Raw genomic sequence first — 8,417 nt, 5'->3', positions numbered from 1 at the left:
TGATACAAAGCACCATTTCAGTAAACTGTGGTCTCTTTTTTTAAAGACCGTTTTCTGCTTTTTCATTATTACATCGTTTTCACTATCATTTGAACTCAAATGTCATTTCATGCTAATAACTAAATCTTTTATAGTAACTATGGCAATTTTAAAAAAAGAAGTAGAATCTCTTCCCACCCAAAAAGAATTCTGCCTTCAAATGCATTTTCCTCCCTTACTCACCGAGAGGAACCCACCATCTTCACCACTGGCAGGGACAATCCAACCCAATTAGGCCCAGTGGACACAATGCCTGGGGACTAGATGGTAACTTAGGAGCCCACGAAAACATTTTCAATTATTTCAAAATTAGAAAGAAAAAATATATACACTGAATGTACTAATCCAGCCTGAGTTACATTTATCTTTATGCCAAGGCAACCATAAACTATACTTTATCGTATGTCTAATGGAGGGAAAGGCTCAGAAAGGCAAACGGGCTCAGCGACCATGAACATCATTACACAGCGCGGTGGTTCAGGGAAACTATGGAAGTCACTTAGAATCGACCCGCACGACAGAATTCAGTCTAAACCGTGCAGAGGCAATGCTGCGCAGTTACACGGCCTCGAGCGGCCGCTCTGAGCCTCCGCTTCCCCACGGGACGAATCTCGGGAGGCCCGAGCCCTGCGGGAGCGCAGGCCGGGCGGGAACGCGCGCCGTTCGCCGTCGCGCGCGGCCTTTTGGCCCAGCGGCCCCGCGGCGTGCTCCGGCGCAGCAGCTCCTGCGATCGTGCGGGCAGCCCGGGCCCCGGGAGGAGCAGGGGCTCCGCCCTCAGCACGTGTGGTCCCGGCCGGTGTCCCTCCCGGGAGGCGGAGTACACGAGGGCGCCACGGCCTCGAGCCTCCCTGGAGGCAGCCGGCGAGCCCTGCGCGAGCTCAGGGAGGAGAGAGCCTGCCGCCCTACAGCCGTCAGGAGGCAGCCATGCCTCCGGGGAGCCCCGAGGAAAGGGAGCTCAGGAGGGAGGAGAGAGCCTGCCGCCCACCCTACAGCCATCAGGCGGCAGCCATGCCTCCTGCGAGCCCCGAGGGAGCTCAGGGAGGAGAGAGCCTGCCGCCCTACAGCCGTCAGACAGCAGCCATGCCTCCGGGGAGCCCCGAGGAAAGGGAGCTCAGGAGGGAGGAGAGAGCCTGCCGCCCTACAGCCGTCAGGAGGCAGCCATGCCTCCAGGAGCCCCGAGGAAAGGGAGCTCAGGAGGGAGGAGAGAGCCTGCCGCCCACCCTACAGCCATCACGGCAGCCATGCCTCCAGGGAGCCCTGAGGAAAGGGAGCTGAGGATGTGAAAGCAGGGCGCTGGCCCCAGACAGGCGAGGTGCCTGTGGAAGGAGAGATCTCAGGCAGCCCCGACTCCACCTTCCCGCCGTGCTGGTGCGGAAGGACTCAGCTGCCAACGCAGGACATGAGGAGACACGGCTTCGACCTCCGGAGGAGGGCCTGGCCACCCACCCCGGTGTTTGCGCCTGGAGAATCCCACCGGCACAGGAGTCTGGCGGGCTACAGTCCTTGCGGTTGCCAAGAGTCGGACACTACTGAAGCCACTTAGCACACATGGAAGAGAGCTAAATTCCGTGAGATAACTGGCTTTCTTTAGTTAACAGTACTATTTTGATGTTCAGACTGCCTGCCCCTCCCTGCAGATTCCTCTGTAAGCTGAGCCCCCCAGCTCCTGGGGAGAGTACTCTCAGGGTCCCTTGAGATGCGGTTTCCCAGGCTTGAAGTCTTAAAAACCCCTCCAGATAAAACGTCACTCTCAGCTTTCAGGTGGTGACTATTTTTTAAGTTGGAACTCCTCACAGAGCTTCCCTCATCTGACAAACGGGATCCAAAAAGAATCAGCGTCACAGGGTTTGGGGATTGTGTGTGAGTCAAGGCTTGCCAAGGGCTCTACAGGCTGCCTGTGTTTAGCAAATGCTTCCTAACCATTCTCCTTCTCTAACAGGTGACTTCCCTTATTGCTAAACTTCCTATGAGAGTAATCACAAAAAATACACTGTTTGTGTCTTCCTTCTTTCACAGAACTTTGTATCTGTGAGATTCATCCATTTGCTTTCATGTCATACTAATTTGCTCTTTTTTAAATTGCTGTGTAGTATTTCATTGTATTAATTTGAATAGACCACAGTTTATGTATCCATTTTCCTGTTGATGGCAATTGGGCTGTTGCCGAGGTTTGGCTGTTAAAGTCACTATGAGCATTTCTACTCATGTCTTTTGATGGACACAACCTCTCCTGTCTATTGAATCCCTCCCGAGGAGTGGAATTGCTGGGCCATGATAAAGACTGAGTACCAGGGTGGGCCAGGTTGCACAGTTGGTTGGGCTGAGGATACAAGATCAATATGGCTCCTGACTTCATCTGAGAAGGAAGACACACCAACAGTTTGTACAGAGAACTACTAATACTAGTGTTTTGGCCACACGTGCTACACAGGAGAGGGGGTGGGCTGCGAAGGCGACTGGGGGGATGTGATCTGGGGGACGTACGGGCTCTGTGACTGAAAGGAACTGACAGACGTGGGGAACGGGAAGGCCGGTTTGGCTCGTGCAGAGAGGCCGGGGCAGGGAGAGGCAGGCAGGGTGGACACCATGTGGGCTGTGAGAGGGGTTTTCTTTTCCACTACACTCAAACTACCGCACGATTGCACTCATCTCACACGCTAGTAAAGTAATGCTCAAAATTCTCCAAACCAGGCTTCAGCAATACGTGAACCGTGAACTTCCAAATGTTCAAGCTGGTTTTAGAAAAGGCAGAGGAACCAGAGATCAAATGGCCAACATCCGCTGGTTCATCAAAGAAGCAAGAGACTTCCAGAAAAACATCTATCTCTGCTTTATTGACTATGCCAAAGCCTTTGACTGGGTGGATCACAATAAACTGTGGAAAATTCTGAAAGAGATGGGAATACCAGACCACCTGACCTGCCTCTTGAGAAGTCTGTCAGGAAGCAACAGTTAGAACTGGACATGGTGCTCGCTTCAGCAGCACATATACTAAAATTGGAACAATACAGAGAAGATTAGCATGGCCCCTGAGCAAGGATGACACGCAAATTCGTGAAGCATTCCGTATTTTTCTCCACCAGAAAATTACTAGAGCTAATCAATGAATATAGTAAAGGTGCAGGATATAAAATCAACACTCAGAAATCCCTTGCATTCCTATACATGAATAATGAGAAAGTAGAAAAAGAAATTAAGGAAACAATTCCATTCACCATTGCAACGAAAAGAATAAAATGCTTAGGAATATATCTACCTAAAGAAACTAAAGACCTATAAATAGAAAACTATAAAACACTGATGAAAGAAATCAAAGAGGACACTAATAGATGGAGAAATATACCATGTTCATGGATTGGAAGAATCAATATAGTGAAAATGAGTATACTACCCAAAGCAATTTACAAATTCAATGCAATCCCTATCAAGCTACCAGCGATATTTTTCACAGAACTAGAACAAATAATTTCAAGATTTGTATGGAAATACAAAAAAACCTTCAATAGCCAAAGCAATCTTGAGAAAGAAGAATGGAACTGGAGGAATCAACTTGCCTGACTTCAGGCTCTACTACAAAGCCACAGTCATCAAGACAGTATGGTACTGGCACAAAGACAGACATATAGATCAATGGAACAAAATAGAAAGCCCAGAGATAAATCCACACACATATGGACACCTTATCTTTGACAAAGGAGGCAAGAATATACAATGGAGTAAAGACAATCTCTTTTTAACAAGTGGTGCTGGGAAAACGGGTCAACCACTTGTAAAAGAATGAAACTAGATCACTTTCTAACACCGCACACAAAAATAAACTCAAAATGGATTAAAGATCTAAATGTAAGACCAGAAACTATAAAACTCCTAGAGGAGAACATAGGCAAAACACTCTCCGACATAAATCACAGCAGGATCCTATATGATCCACCTCCCAGAATACTGGAAATAAAAGCAAAAATAAACAAATGGGATCTAATTAAAATTAAAAGCTTCTGCACAACAAAGGAAAATATAAGCAAGGTGAAAAGACAGCCTTCTGAATGGGAGAAAATAATAGCAAATGAAGCAACTGACAAACAACTAATCTCAAAAATATACAAGCAACTTATGCAGCTCAATTCCAGAAAAATAAACGACCCAATCAAAAAATGGGCCAAAGAACTAAATAGACATTTCTCCAAAGAAGACATATGGATGGCTAACAAACACATGAAAAGATGCTCAACATCACTCATTATTAGAGAAATGCAAATCAAAACCACAATGAGGTACCACTTCACACCAGTCAGAATGTCTGCGATCCAAAAATCTGCAAGCAATAAATGCTGGAGAGGGTGTGGAGAAAAGGGAACCCTCCTACACTGTTGGTGGGAATGCAAACTAGTACAGCCACTATGGAGAACAGTGTGGAGATTCCTTAAAAAATTGCAAATAGAACTGCCATATGACCCAGCAATCCCACCGCTGGGCATACACACCAAGGAAACCAGAATTGAAAGAGACACATGTACCCCAATGTTCATCACAGCACTGGTTATAATAGCCAGGACATGGAAACAACCTAGATGTCCATCAGCAGATGAATGGATAAGAAAGCAGTGGTACATATACACAATGGAGTATTACTCAGCCATTAAAAAGAATACATTTGAATCAGTTCTGATGAGATGTGTGAAACTGGAGCCGATTATACAGAATGAAGTAAGCCAGAAAGAAAAACACCAGTACAGTATACTAACACATATATATGGAATTTAGAAAGATGGCAATGATGACCCTGTATGCAAGACAGCAAAAGAGACACAGATGTGTATAGCGGACTTTTGGACTCTGAGGGAGAGGGAGAGGGTGGGATGATTTGGGAGACTGGCATTGAAACATGTATACTATCATGTAAGAATCGAATCGCCAGTCTATGTCTGATGCAGGATACAGCATGCTTGGGGCTGGTGCACGGTGATGACCCAGAGAGATGTTATGGGGAGGGAGATGGGAGGGGGGTTCATGTTTGGGAACGCATGTACACCCATGGTGGATTCATCTCAATGTATGGCAAAACCAATACAGTATTGTAAAGTAAAATAAATTAAAAAAAAAAGAACTGGACATGGAACAACAGACTATTCCAAATAGGAAAAGGAGTACATCAAGGCTGTATATTGTCACCCTGCTTATTTAACTTATATGCAGAGTACATCATGAGAAACGCTGGGCTGGAAGAAACACAAGCTGGAATCAAGATCGACGGGAGAAATATCAATAACATGAGATATGCAGATGACACCACCTTTATGGCAGAAAGTGAAGAGGAACTAAAAAGCCTCTTGATGAAAGTGAAAGTGGAGAGTGAAAAAGTTGGCTTAAAGCTCAACATTCAGAAAATGAAGATCATAGCATCTGGTCCCATCACTTCATGGGAAATAGATGGGGAAATAGTGGAAACAGTGTCAGACTTTATTTTTTTGGACTCCAAAATCACTACAGATGGTGACTGCAGCCATGAAATTAAAAGACGCTTACTCCTTGGAAGAAAAGTTATGACCAACCTAGATAGCACATTCAAAAGCCGAGATATTATTTTGCCAACAAAGGTCCATCTAGTCAAGGCTATGGTTTTTCCAGGGGTCATGTATGGATGTGAGAGTTGGACTGTGAAGAAGGCTGAGTGCCGAAGAATTGATGCTTCTGAACTGTGGTGTTGGAGAAGACTCTTGAGAGTCCCTTGGACTGCAAGGAGATCCAACCAGTCCATTCTGAAGGAGATCAGCCCTGGGATTTCTTTGGAAGGAATGATGCTGAAGCTGAAACTCCAGTACTTTGGCCACCTCATGCGAAGAGTTGACTCATTGGAAAAGACTCTGATGCTGGGAGGGATTGGGGGCAGGAGAAGGGGATGACAGAGGATGAGATGGCTGGATGGCATCACGGACTAGATGGACGTGAGTCTGAGTGAACTCCAGGAGTTAGTGATGGACAGGGAGGCCTGGAGTGCTGCGATTCATGGGGTTGCAAAGAGTCGGACACGACCGAGTGACTGAACTGAACTGAACACTCTGCAAGAGAATCGTCTCTCTTTTTTTTTTGAAGGGCGGGAAATCAGATTTGTAATCTGAAAAATATATCTGGCTACTGGGTTAAAATATGGGTAGAAGGGAGTGTGTGTGAGAAAGAATGGAGGCAGGGAGGCTCATTAGAAGAAATGAGCAAGAGCCCACGTGACCCATCATGACCACTGGACCGAGGTGGAGACCACGGTGGAGAAAGTGGGCCAAATCAAGGCATCGTGGATGCATCGCATCAGATTTGGGGGCTCATTTAATTACAGTTGTTTTTGCCACTGCCAGCTGCTGTAATTTGGACTTCAGGAGTTTGAGATGATTTAAGAAAATTAGGCTTCCCTGGTGCCTCAGATGGTTGAGTACTCCTGTAATACAGGAGACCCAGGCTCAGACCTTGGGTCTGGAAGAGCCCCTGGAGAAGAGGATGGCACCCCACTCCAGTGTTCTTACCTGGAGAATCCCATGGACAGAGGAGCCTGGAGGGCTACAGTCCATGGGGTCACATGGAATTAGACACAGCTGAGTGACCAACCCTTTCACTTATCACTTTCAAGATGATTAGCAGATGGTTAATTCAACGCAAGTGCTCTTCAGGCCCATTGTTTCCCACTGCTATCATGTCCTGAGGAAGATTTAATTCCATTTCCTAATGCTTCTGCTTATCGACATCTGTGTCATCATGAGTTTTGTTGACATCCACCAGACAAACTCTACCAACAATTCCAATGTTATTCCAAACAGTGACACAATTGTGAATGCTGCATATATTATTAAAAATAAATGAGAAATCACGACCGGTATTCGCTGTTCCTTGCCAACAGCAATGCCCATTCCCCACACACCCAATGTTCCCGTGCACACTGGCCAAGTTCACAGGGTGGGCAAGGCCAAGTCCAAGACTGCAGCTGTTCCACGGGCGCAACCAGAGACCTCCCTTCATCTCACAGGATGGCACTGGAATGGGTTCCCAGGGAGAGGGGTCCTTTATGATGGCTCAGAGCCAAGGCCGTCAGTACTCTGCTCTCTAATTCCTACCCATGTCTAGGGGAAATTCTGAATGTGAAACGACCTACGTGTGTCCTCAGATCCACAGGGACTGCTCCAAGATTATACACTTGTGTATCAGTACTGCCCTCAAGGGGTTAGGTACAGCAACTGAAGCCCCACTGCTTGCATTTGAGTCTCGGCTCCACTGAAGACCGGGGAACCTCTAGCAGGGCATTTAATTTCTCTGGGCCTCCGTTTTCTCATCTGTAAAATGGAGACAGTGATAACAATAGCCTGTTCCTTAGAGGGTCAAGTGCTCAGACTGTGCCAGCTATACGGATGTTGGCTAGTTATCAACAGCCTCTCTCAGATTTCCTTCCAGTGGACTGAGGTTAAGTGTTAAGTGGCTATGAGAGTTGGCCATGTGAATTTTGCTCCTGCATTTGTTTTGAATCGGTGTTGAAGTTAACATCTATTGCATTGCTCAAAGTCAAAGGGGAAGATTTTTGTCAGGGTTTAATCCTCTGAAAACTTTTTTTGTTTTCATTCTTTCATTTCTTTCCATTCTTTCTAACGTGGTTAGCACACATCATTTTCTTTCTTTGCCTTAACCGCCAGAATCTCAAGTGTGTTAACCTAGTGTGTGGACTCTGTGCCAATGCACTCACTATTCTCATTTTTGCTCATTCCCACCCTTCCTCTTTTCCCTCTCTCTCTTTGAATATTCTTTTATTTGGCTGTGCTGGGAATTAGTTGTGGCATGTAGGACTTAGTCCTCTGACCAAGGATCGAACCCTGGCCCCCTGCATTGGCAGCACAGAGTCTTAGCCCCTGGACCACCAGGGAAGTCCCTTCCCTCTTTTTTTAATCTTTGTATTTTATATGTACACTCACATATACATTTATATGAAATGTGAAAATTCTGAAATTCTTTTTCATCAGTAAAAGGACACAAATAAAACCACCAAAGAAATCTCAGAAGTACAGTCTGTACATTGACTAACAACAGCCTGTTTGCTCACTAAGCTATAGTACCTGGGGCAAACTGCTTACTCTTCATAAACCTTTTACCACATCTGTACCATAAGAAGTGATAACAGAATCTACAGCATTATTATGAGAAAAGATTTAATACATAAAAGGCCTTTAGAACAGCGCCAGCACATAAGCCCCCAGCACTGGTTCTTGGTATCATTAGAATTATTCTCGGAGATCAGAATGCAGACTCTACCAGAAAATTAATTACTGGAAAACACCTACAAACAAACCGACCCTAATTACCCTTCTCCAACATTCTTATACCAAATCTTGAAGCCAAATGTTAAGTTC

General features: G+C 45.8%; 1 non-coding gene across 1 annotated transcript; it reads left to right on the top strand.

Moving 5' to 3' along the window:
* Positions 1 to 3,006: 3,006 nt before the first annotated feature.
* LOC114117688 (U6 spliceosomal RNA) lies at positions 3,007 to 3,113 on the top strand. Its single transcript, XR_003591346.1, has one exon. It is a non-coding gene; the product is annotated as a U6 spliceosomal RNA (small nuclear RNA).
* Positions 3,114 to 8,417: the final 5,304 nt, after the last annotated feature.

The sequence above is a fragment of the Ovis aries genome, chromosome 13, assembly GCF_016772045.2.
Source record: "Ovis aries strain OAR_USU_Benz2616 breed Rambouillet chromosome 13, ARS-UI_Ramb_v3.0, whole genome shotgun sequence".
NCBI classification, from domain to species: domain Eukaryota; kingdom Metazoa; phylum Chordata; class Mammalia; order Artiodactyla; family Bovidae; genus Ovis; species Ovis aries.
The sequence above is the reverse complement of the archived record's forward strand: the minus strand, read 5'-3'. Positions and strand labels throughout refer to the sequence as shown.